Genomic DNA, 12,490 nt, shown 5'->3' with positions numbered 1-12,490 from the left:
GGGACCGCTCCCTCCGAGACACCCTAGTCCACTCCTCTATCACCCCCAACAGCCCTTCCCCTTCGCCTGGCAACTTCCTGTGCAAGCGCAGGAGATGTAACACCTGCCCCTATACCTCCCCCCTTCCCACTGTCCAGGGCCCCAAACACCCCTTCCAGGTGAAACAGCGATTTACTTGTACTTCTTGCAATCTAGTGTACTGTATTCGCTGCTCACGATGCGGTCTCCTCTACATTGGGGAGACCAAACGCAGATTGGGCGACCGCTTTGTGGAACACCTCCGTTCAGTCCGTAAGGGTGACCCCGAGCTTCCGGTCGCCTGTCATTTTAATTCACCGCTCCATTCCCACTCGGACCTCACCGTCCTTGGCCTCTTGTATTGTTCCACGGAAGCTCAACGTAAACTTGAGGAACAGCACCTCATCTTCCGATTAGGCACTTTACAGCCTTCCGGACTCAATATCGAGTTCAACAATTTCAGATCATAACCTCGGCCCCTATTACTTTTTTACTTATAAATTTTTCCACCCCTTTGTTTTGGGTCTCCCTTTCCCCGCCCCCCCCCTTTCCTTTTGTTTCTGGCAGCTGTCCTTATCCTGCCAGTACACTTCACACCTAATCTCAGCTGTCTTTTGTCTCCACCGGCCTATTACCATCTCATCTGGTTTCGAATACATTTTATTGTCTCTTTTACTTCTTTTGTTCGATCGCAGCCCTGCCTTCGATCTATTTTCTTTTCTTTCCAGTTTTGAAAAAGGGTTTCGACCCGAAACGTCAACTCACATTTCTCTCCATGGATGTTGCCTGACCTGCTGAGTTTTTCCAGCATTTTCTGTTGTTATTTCGGATTTTGCTATCCGACCAATTGATCAAGATCATCAAAGACTTGTCACAGAAAAGCTAGGTAGCATCGGCCCCCGGAAAAGGCACCGATGCCCGTCTATATCTGACAGCGCTGTTAGGGGGCCAGCAGTGTGATATGTTAGTTGACACAGGGGCATCAGTATCTATAACAAATTTGGATCGCCGTGAACAAAAAGCTCCATATTGATTCAAGAAGTGGGAGGGAAGAATACTCGCGCTTATAAGAGCGAGACACAACTGTTGGAAATAGGAGGAATATTCATGGACTAGGGTCCCGCAACGATTCCATAATAGCCCAAACATTTTCCACCGTGTAATGAATCAAGCTTTGGAAAACCTAGACTTAACTGGGTACCGGAGCGTCCTCCTCCAATATGTGGATGACATAATGATAGCCTCAGAAGATGCAGAAGGGCATATGGGGGCACTACTGAGCACCCTACAGACACTCAAAGAAGCGGGATTTAAGATAAACCCCAAAAAGGCACAGGTCGGGATGTCCCAGGTAAAATACCTTGAACATGAAATCAGCCAGGGATACAAAGTACTCCCCCAGGAAAGGAAAACAGCTATAAAAGACATGCCAAGGCCAGTGACCGTCCGGGGAGTGAGGAAAGTGTTGGGACTATTTAACTACTGCAGGAACTTTATATCAGACTTTGCAGGGAAAGCGGAGCCGATACAATGGTTAGTTAAAGGGGGGAGACCCGCCACTGATAAGATAGAGAGGGAATCGGAGCAGGACGAGGCTTACACAAAATTAAAAGCAGCCCTGATGTCTGCACCCGCAATGGATGACCGAATATAATCAAACCATTCCATATATACTCCAGTATAGATGGAAATTTCTATAACGCCATAGTCACACAAGAATATGGGGGCGATATGAGGCCGATTGCCTATTACTCCACCCAACAAACCCCCGTAGTTAAAGGAATGGCGAGATGTGTGGCGGCCTTAGACTGTGCCGCATGGGTGGTGCGAATGTGCGAGCCCGTCACTATGTCAGGACAGCTGATATTACACACACAACACACAGTGTGGACCTGCTAAACACAGGCAAAATGAAGGCTGTATCAGACAGAAGGAGGGCGGTTTGGGAAGCAGTATTGATACCCAAGGACAGATCAGTCCAGATTATAAGGGAACATAGAGTCAACCCCGCAGATGGGATGTCATCGGAAGGTGAAGCACATGAGTGCCAGTTAGTAATAGATAAGGAAATCAGAGGGACTACATTGGAGACACCCCCTGAGAGTCCCGAGAACACCTTTTATGTAGACGGATCACGCCAGTACATAGATGGAGAGCCACACACTGGTTGGGCAGTAGTATCTGAGAACAGAGAAAGAGTTGCCAAGGGAGGATTAGAAGGAGGAGTCTCAGCACAAGTAGCAGAATTAGTAGCCCTCACTGAGGCATTAAAATTAGCAGAAGGAAAACGAGTAAATATATATACGGACAGTAGATATGCATTTGGAGTGATACACGATTACATGACAGCTTGGAGCAGGAGAGGGTATATAACCTCCGGAGGGGAAATATAAGGCATGAAGAAATAGTTAGAGAATTAGTGGAAGTAGCAAAGGGGCCAAAGGAGGTAGCAGTGATTAAAATAAAAGCTCACTGCAAGATAGAGAATGAGCACCAGAAAGGGAATATGCTAGCTGATGAAGCAGCTAGAGCAGCGGCAGGCACCGAAACCCCGGTATCCATAGCAACAGGCAGATTAGGAGAAGAGGAGGTGAACATTAAGGGAGTACAGGAAGAAACTGATATAGAGGAGCAGGAACATTGGACAAAAAACACAGAGCCGTTAGGGGAGTAGATGGAATATGGAGGAAAGATTTACGAGTAGTAGCTCCTCGCTGTATCCAAGAGAACTTGTTAAAAATATACCATGAGCCTGATCATGGAGGGCGGAACAGAATGATCAACAGATTAAGCAAAGATTGGTGGTGGAGTGGCATGGGACAGGATGTAGCAAGATATTGCCGACATTGCATCATTTGTGGACAGCATAACCCTGGGAGGCCCATAAAGGTTAAAATGGCACACCAGCCTCGGCCCAAGGGCCCCTGGGAAAATATCCAGATAGACTTTACCGGACCCTTACCCAGTAGTCGAGGGAAGAAACACTGCTTGGTGATTATAGATCACGAGGTGGGTAGAAGCATTCCCGACCCGAGATTGCAGTGCAAAGACAGTGGCCCAAATACTCGCATATGATGTAATCTCAAGATGGGGGGTCCCGCTGCAGATCGACTCGGATCAGGGAACACACTTCACAGGAAAAGTCATGAAAGAAGACTGTAGACAACTAGGAATAAGGCAGAGATTCCACATCCCATATCACCCACAAAATTCAGGAATGGTAGAACGCATGAACCGAACCCTAAAAACAGCATTAGCCAAAGCTATAGCTGAAACATGACAGGGATGGGTGGACCTCCTTCTATGTATCCTAATGAGACTAAGAGCAACCCCAAACAGAGTAACCGGATTAACACCGTATGAACCCATGACTGGACGAGCAATGCACTTACCGGAGGGAGTAGCATCTGGCAGCGAGGGACTGGGACCCATGAAGGATAGAATTAGAAGTTATGTTCAAACATTAGACAACCAGTTGAAAGAACTTAGACAAGAGGTAAATGCGCAATCGGACATTAGAGATAAGGATTACAAACCCCAAGGGGTATTAGAGCCCTTACCACAGGTGGGCGAACGAGTGTTTGTCAAAGTCGCACCAGAAAGATCAGGATTCTCCCCTAGATGGACCAGACCATTTGAAGTCATCATGACCAGTGCGCATGAGAGGAAAGGGTAGATGGAAACATTGGACACAACTGAAACGATACAACAATAACCCATCTGACCTTAGATCTCACAGGAACTGTGGAATAAACACCGGAGATAAACTAATATCTGGTGACGACCAGATTTCTGCTTAAGTTACAGGTAACATGGGCCTCATACGACGGACACATGAGGCACCCGCCCTAAGTTCTACCTACAGATTGTTGCCTCTATACACCACGATCCTGATAGTACTCAGGACACTACTAGACACCATAGGAGCAGAAAACCTGCTGAGAAATCACGAACATCCAGAGGACCAGTCGGAAAGAGAGAGTATATCTGACGGGTATATTCCGGCAGAAGGGCACCAAGTACTTCAATTTTCCCGGAACGGGCCAAACATTTCGTGGGTGTGAGGGAACCCAACCCGCAATATTGGGCATTGAGTTAAAGTACAATAGGACCTTGTGTATTGAATGTGGTAGTGATAGGGTATGGGCGAACCTACAGACATATCAGAGATGTATGTGGATTAAGTTTAGATATCTAACAGGGATGCCACAGATACTACATGCCTGTAGAAACATGTGGCCGTGCGTTATATGCGGTGCCTCGACACACAGGGTTCCACCGTCATAAGCGAGGTTTAGTCAATGGCGTACTGACTGGCATAAATACCGGCACGTCCCTTATAAATGCCCTGGATATCCAATCCGTGAAAGCACGCTACCACCATTAACCGCTTAATTGTCCGATTCCACCAATGGGGTGAAGCGAAATACCTTTCATGCACACGGGGGATGGATGATAGGACAAGTCCGACACAACCTGGACCAGATGCAGACAGGCAGGGTCCCCGACTGGATCAATAATACCCACCTACTGCAGTTGGCACAGCACCCAGGATCACTGGATGGCTGTATACTAAAGGGCATGAAAAGAGTCTACCCTGTGACGGGTGGGTGCACTGACTCTCACACCTCGCTGGTAGGGATGGTGCTTATGATCCCGGTGATGACTGGAGACGCAAAACCATACCCGCAGTACGAGGTAGAGAATATAGGACTGATCAGGGGAAGGGACTACCTGCGGTATTACCCAATGGATCAATATGCGATCAAATGAAATGGAACCATGAGAGGGGTCTCATTGATTGGATGCTGCAGGGAAGGAAGCCTCACGATCTGCCCACACCCGGTGGGGCAAGGTAGTAAGGATGGGTGCGGGTTCAATCAGACTGTCGGATGTGTGCTGGAAATAAGCCCAGCGGAATCTGAACCGACCCACTCTGCCTACCGGGGAAAGGGCGAGTACAGCGTGGCAACAAACCAACGGACGTATGATTATGGAGGACTGACATGTAATATCACTAACCCTAACTTCTGCTTCACCCCCAGCTTACCCGTGACAATCGGACATGCACGGATGACGTACATTCACGCACGAAAAATGGTCACCCGGAATCTAACAGACGGGATATGAGCGGACCTGGGGCTATACGAGGAACACCTCGCAGCACCCATTCCGCATCTCCCAGAGGATCCATAGAAGTTTAGGGGCCCTCTACACGAGAACATGAAATGGTACTGTTGGGGTGAAAATAAATTCACATCTAAACCATGTAAAAGTAAAAAGATGCAGTTTATTATCAGAGCTCTGGGAGAAGCGCCTTAGACCCCGTGGTCTGTGTGAGCACCTTCTCGTTCTCTCTTGGTTGCTACAGCTTTTTATTCTATTTTCATCCAATCACATTGTATTACAATAATCACCTGATCACATTGTATTACAATAATCACCTGATCACATATGGATTCTTTTCAGTATTAGTAAAGGTTAGTTACATCTTACTATGCCTTTGGTTACAGGTCAAATTCCCATGACCCCTATATTCTGCTGTGTCTACAATTTTTAGCTAAAGCAGCATATTCCTTATCGCTTACGCAAAACGCACATATTCTGTCTGGTCCCACAACTGCGTCCTATCTTGGTTTTTCGAAGCTTCTCACATTGTTCTTTGTTTTAGTTTCGCCTCTTTACGTAAGTCAATTTTTATTGTGATATTTCTTATCTTATTCACTTTCACATGACCCCACTCCTTTGTTCTGAGTTTAATTTTGCTGGCATCACTTAAGTAGTGGTCACCTCGGCTGTCCGAATTCTGAGAGGTTCAATTTAACCCCTTCAATACAATAGCTAATTAATCCTCCCCTGCAATGATTCTGGCGGTTAGGCCCTCGTGACCCTTCTTGGTCTGCAATACTGGGCTGCAGGTCATAGGTTACAGTATCAACAACTCGTTTGTAACTGAGCCCATTCTTTCTGTTCTGTTCCTTATCTCTGCCACCTGTGTTGTGACGTCTGGTTCTACAGTTGCTAGGCTGAGGCTTCTTTAATAATCTACGCAAGCCATTTTGTTTCTTTATGTTACTACTTTAAGTTTAGCTGATTTTATTAAATCTTTCTCACAGTTCAGCATTAGCTGTGTGTAGCTTGGTGGCTATGCCTTATCTTATTCTTGTAAGGCTCCATTGTATAAAGTCCTTGAGCTGGGCAGACATTTTATCGCCACCTGGCTTCTCCTCAGCTCTTAGTGATTTCGCACATAACCCCTTTCTCTTTCCTTTGTCTAAAGTAATTTGTTTGCTTTGCATTTTAAACACTGAGAGGATTTGCTTTTAACCCTTTCAATCCCTCCTGTTGGTCCCGCACCAAATTTAAACTTTGGCTAGGGCTACCAACTTCTCTTCCACTTTTATCATCCCCGGGATTACTCCTATACTGATGGCTTAAACTTAGTACCTAAGTTCGTCTTTCCCCTCTGTCTATCTTGTTGTGCTAGGCGTGGTAGTCTGTGAAAATGACTAAAGAACTTTACATGTATGTTCCTACCTCTATCAGTTCATTATCCCGCATTAACTGTTCGGTTTCTGGCTCAATATTGATTATATCAACTGTAGCAACCGGCACTGTTCGGGACACAGCTGCCCTACAGCATAATTTCAGAACCGTCATTATAACACAAAATAATACTACGACTATAATGACAATTATAAGTCCTTATCGTTTCTATTTGTCTTTTGATGCTTGATATTCGACCTTGCTGGCATTTATGCTATCTTTTTCCGCTTGCCTGTTGTCGGTCCCTGGTCTAAGAATTAAAACCCATCTTTGAATCTAATAGCTATTTCTTTATTGACTTCTCACAATCGGCTCTTGACTAATCTAGCTAGCTCTTATTGCTCTCTCAACTTGGGCGTTAGTTAGTAGGGAGTCTTGAAGATTTCTCCCTTCCTTACAGTCCATTCCTTTGAGGAGAAGGAACAATCTCTGACCCCTTACTCAAATTCAATTCACTGTTCCGGTGTTCCAATTCTGCCCCGCCTGGGACATCCTCTGTTTCTTCTATCTTTCCTGATGTTACCCCGCCTGGGGTCTCCTCTACATTACTTCGGATCTTCTCTTTCAGTGTGCTCAGTTAATTTGTTAGTGCTTGTCAGCCATGGGCATGAGTACCCAATTGGCTTATGTATCAAAGTCTTACTACACACGTTACATATATCAAATACACTATCATTACAAGTTGGATAACTACCAGAGCATGTGAAATAATACAAACCTAAGGGTGTGCTGATGTATTAAGTCCAATATCCCATCAATGTGAGTTGTCCCTTATGCTGTCAATTTCAATATCTATTCTCGAGTTGTCTTGCTCCAAAACATAAAAATGCTTTAGGGAGGAGTTCAGTCGCATCATGAGCTCACTGAAACCCACAAACAACAGGGGAATGTCATATCCGAGTATCCAAATTGTGCCACATAATTGTGTAGCTCATACTTAAAAACGTGTTGGTTGATGGGACAGGTCCTGTTAGACCCGTAAAGCATGGTAATTGCAGTAGTCGTGACACAGGAGGCACCACTAAAACCACCTCATACTGGATTCGTACTGGTTTTTCCCACGCTCTGTTACCTACAAAACACAATTATTACAGTCACAGTTAAATTCAGTCTTACGATCATATCAAATACATTACAGTTTAACATCTAATCAACAAATCATGGATTTAAAAGATTCTCCAGATCTCTTTTTTGCTCGTATCCATCTTATGGATAATTCTTACTAAACATTTAACTCTATTCTGATTGTTTCATTAATTAGATAGTTTCTCGATGGAGTATGTGTCAATGCTTTAAAAGTTGTCTCGCTCTCCTGAGCCACATTAACCATTTCATGTTTTGCTGTTGTCAAGTAACTGAGCATGTCTGAGACCCGTTCTTCAGTGTAAATTCACCATACATTCCTGGATGGTAATTACCTCATACGTAACAAATCACATTTGCACACTCACACCGGTATCTCAATATCATGGCACACATGCCATCCGATACAAGCCTTTCTCGGGCTTTCAGGTATCTTATCGAAAGATTGTAGTCGTCTAATGGCTGAATACTTCTTCAAGGTCTTACTTGCTGCTATTTAAGCTTTGACCTGAGCTATTGGCCCTCTGCCTGTAATCTGGCCACTTCAGCCTGCTTGATTTCAAGCTGATTTTTAGCAGTAACTAGCTCTACATTAATCTCTTCCATTTCTTTCTCCTGAAGTGCTCTTTCCTGTAGTTGTGCTTTCACTAATGCGGTTTTCTCAGCTATTAGGCTCTCTAAAAGCATAATCTGTTGCTTAAAGTTATTCTCAAGATTCAACTTTTCTTTTTCCACGGTCTCTATTGTTGCCTGACTTTTCTCAATGTTTTCCGAAAAGTGCTTTAACCTGTCAACTTTTTCAAGTAAAGCATCTTCCTTCTCAGCTAGAAGGGAGGCAAGAGAATTTTCATTCTGCTTTGACTTCATTAATTCATTCTCCAAGTCTGAAACCAGTTCTTCCTTGGTCTGGCAATCTACCTGGAGATTTAGTAAACAGTCGTTCAAATTATTTTCTTCTTGTTTCAGATCATCGAGTTCAGACTGATTTTTTTTCAGTTTTGTTTCTGCTCTTTTAAACTGCCTGAGAGCATTTTGCAAGTTCTCATTCAGTAGTGTAATTCTCCTGTTTCAATCTTACACTCTCAATCACTTTCCTTTAATTACCATTCATATCTCATTCACGAGTCCTGGAAAAACTTTACTGTCCAGTACAATATTTAAGATAGAAAACATAGATCAAACGTTCTCACTTGATCCAAGTTATTAACACATTTTATTATCATTATTTTTAGAGGATCTTTTATTTTCCCAAAAGTAACCAAATATATAGTGCCTGAGTCCATTTTGTCATTTCAAAATTATCCCAAAATCCAAATAGCAGTACAGTTGAACTGACAGGTTTTATCAATGTCAATTTCATCTCTATCAATTTATCTTCCATTTCCAATTTCAGAAACAAGTGATTCTCAGGCTAGGTAGCTTACACAATGTATTTAACATTAGAGACAGAAGTGCTGCAATTAGTTTACAAGGTAACTTCCATATAACAGAAGAAAGAAGGGAATCCATTGTGACTCTGCTTAGAGCCCAAGGGGTTAATTTATCAAATCTTAATTTTCCCTCTGTCACTGTGGTGAAATAATAACTTAAAATTAAGAAACTTAAATTTAATAATGTCCAATATCTTTAGATTTCATACTAAAGTTGTTGCTTGGTGAACTTAAACAGCAGTCAGTGGAAAGGGTTAACTCCTTTGCAGGTTTTTAAGAAGGTGGAGCAAAACATTATCAAATGCACGCAACTGCATCAATTCACGTAAATAAAAAAAAAGAACTTTCCTGATCGAAAGACAGTTGTGTTTTCACACTTTAACTAAACACAAACACAGAGGTAATATGGACAGTGAAGAAAGACGGGATTGAGCAAAGTTCACAAGCTAAGTAAGTCTTTGTAAGGAACTCTGCAACAATCGGATGTTCTTGCGGAGCGGAGTTATCTTATTCAATGCGGTCTACACAAATTTACACCAACCAAAATTTCACCGTGGCCACAATGAAAGTCTGGTTTTAATAGGTAAATTAACCTCATAACTCCAATTTAATCCAGATCTTGTAAACATTCAAATTAATTTTCTTCCAAGCACATTGGCAACTGTAACTTTAAGGCAGAAGCTTATCTTTTGTAAAACTATGGACAGATAAACAAAACAAAATAGCACATTCTTGCAGAAAACAGTAAATTACGTCATATTTTCTTATCAAATCAAACTGCTTTAGAAGATTTCACCATAGCAACCGTGACTCCAAGGTTAAATCTTAGACTGAAACTTAATCTTTTATTAAACAAACTTTTTGTGGCTCTTCTCAGTTTTTACACACCAGCTTAACTTAAATTAGTTCAAAGGTTTTTTTTCAATTCTTGGGGCACAATCTTATTCGCACATTCTTAAAACTTCCAAAATCCAAGACAAGACAAAAGTTTTTTAAACGCTTTTAACACAGAGAAGTGGGTGGAGCTAAACCACACATAACAGAATCTTTCTTTTAAAGAACATCTAATCAGACAAAAGAAATACTGTAACTTCTTAAACATTCATAGTCAGGAAAACTTTCATACAAACTGAAATTCCAGCATTTTTTTAAGGTTCCTTTCACTCAGAAAATCTTGTGTTTTATTTGTCTCAGCACAAATGTTAATAACTTCCATGTCAGTAAAACTTTGTTTCTCTTTTTTTTCCTCTTTTTCCATCGGTGTCCCCATCTTCTTTTTCCTTGTTTATCCTTTAGTTTTGCCAATTTTTTTTCTCTAATTTTGTCACCTGCTCCTGTAGATTTTCGTTTTAATTTCCTCGGTCTTTTGAATGACCGTTACTAATTGGTGTACCAATATAACTCCCGCTTTCTTTGTCTTACTTCCCTTTTGTGTCTCCCACCATTCTCGTTGGTACACTGGTACCTTAGACGGATCCCATCCATCCTTTTTCATCTTATCTATCAAACCTTTCTGATCGTCAGCATAGAGCCAACTCAATGATCCCGGCAGTCCCCAATCTGGGCCTCCGCCTTCTGCCATAATGTATTATTTTTTGATACTAGTTTACCGCGTTCCGGTCCCCCCTAGTAACTCGTTCTCAGAGGTCTACCGTTCATCCACCACTAGTGATGGCGGTTCTGACTTGTAACTATTTTGCTGTCAGAGGTGATTCTTTCTCACTTGTAGCCATTACCACATTAATCTCGCTCTCAGAGGTGATTTCACTTGCAGCCGTTAATACATTATTACCATACGTCACGTCACGCAACACAACAGAGACTTTTAGTCTGTCTCGGATTCCCAACTACTCTGGCCTTCACGTGGGGCCCAATTGCCCTCTTAATTCCGGCTCAGTATGGGTCCTCGAGACATTTACATTCCGAAATAACACATCAGATTTCAATCAACTTAACTACTTATTTAGACTTATCCACTATCTGAACTTATCCACTATTTAAACTTATCCACTATTTAAACTTATCCACTATTTAAACTTATCCGCTATTTAAACTTATCCACTATTTGAACTGCATCTCTCACCCGTCACGGATACCAGATTCTTTTGGTACTGCGTCGCTGTCACACCACCCTTCCGAGTGATCCAATTTCTGGACGGTCAATATTTGACTACTCGCCCTGTTCACTGGTACAGGCGGCCTTCCAGCTCTGAAGTACCCTGCTCGCAGCGCCAATTTGTTGGGGTGAAAATAAATTCACATCTAAACCATGTAAAAGTAAAAAGATGCAGTTTATTATCAGAGCTCCGGGAGAAGCGCCTTAGACCCCCGCGGTCTGTGTGAGCACCTTCTCGTTCTCTCTTGGTTGGTACAGATTTTTATTCTATTTTCATCCAATCACATTGTATTACAATAATCACCTGATCACATTGTATTACAATAATCACCTGACCACATATGGATTCTGTTCAGTATTAATAAAGGTTAGTTACATCTTACTATGCCTTTGGTTACAGGTCAAATTCCAATGACCCCTATATTCTGCTGTGTCTACAATTTTTAGCTAAAGCAGCATATTCCTTATTGCTTACGCAAAACGCACATATTCTGTCTGGTCCCACAACTGCGTCTTATCTTGGTTTTTCGAAGCTTCTCACATTGTTCTTTGTTTTAGTTTCGCCTCTTTACGTAAGTCAATTTTTATTGTGATATTTCTTATCTTATTCACTTTCACATGACCCCACTCCTTTGTTCTGAGTTTAATTTTGCTGGCATCACTTAAGTAGTGGTCACCTCGGCTGTCCGAATTCTGAGAGGTTCAATTTAACCCCTTCAATACAATAGCTAATTAATCCTCCCCTGCAATGATTCTGGCGGTTAGGCCCTCGTGACCCTTCTTAGTCTGCAATACTGGGTTGCAGGTCATAGGTTACAGTATCAACAACTCGTTTGTAACTGAGCCCATTCTTTCTGTTCTGTTCCTTATCTCTGCCACCTGTGTTGTGATGTCTGGTTCTACAGTTGCTAGGCTGAGGTTTCTTTAATAATCTACGCAAGCCATTTTGTTTCTTTATGTTACTACTTCTAAGTCTAGCTGACACTTTCTTAAATCTTTCTCACAGTTCAGCATTAGCTGTGTGTAGCTTGGTGGCTATGCCTTATCTTATTCTTGTAAGGCTCCATTGTATAAAGTCCTTGAGCTGGGCAGACATTTTATCGCCACCTGGCTTCTCCTCAGCTCTTAGTGATTTCGCACATAACCCCTTTCTCGTTCCTTTGTCTAAAGTAATTTGTTTGCTTTGCATTTTAAACACTGAGAGGATTTGCTTTTAACCCTTTCAGTACCATCTCCTAAAACAAGAGTTACAGGAACTAGACAAGGAGATCGAAACCGAACTCCGTAAGTTACCGTG

General features: G+C 42.5%; 1 long non-coding RNA gene across 1 annotated transcript; it reads right to left on the bottom strand.

Moving 5' to 3' along the window:
• Positions 1–5,288: 5,288 nt before the first annotated feature.
• Positions 5,289–12,064, bottom strand: LOC147119149 (uncharacterized). Its single transcript, XR_015077995.1, has 2 exons — positions 11,161–12,064; positions 5,289–7,636 (listed from the first exon to the last, which is right to left on the bottom strand). It is a non-coding gene; the product is annotated as an uncharacterized LOC147119149 (long non-coding RNA).
• Positions 12,065–12,490: the final 426 nt, after the last annotated feature.

This window comes from Somniosus microcephalus, chromosome 4 (genome assembly GCF_052327205.1).
Source record: "Somniosus microcephalus isolate GS21.2 chromosome 4, FLI_Smic_1.0, whole genome shotgun sequence".
NCBI classification, from domain to species: domain Eukaryota; kingdom Metazoa; phylum Chordata; class Chondrichthyes; order Squaliformes; family Somniosidae; genus Somniosus; species Somniosus microcephalus.
This window is presented reverse-complemented; position numbering and strand designations above follow the sequence as displayed.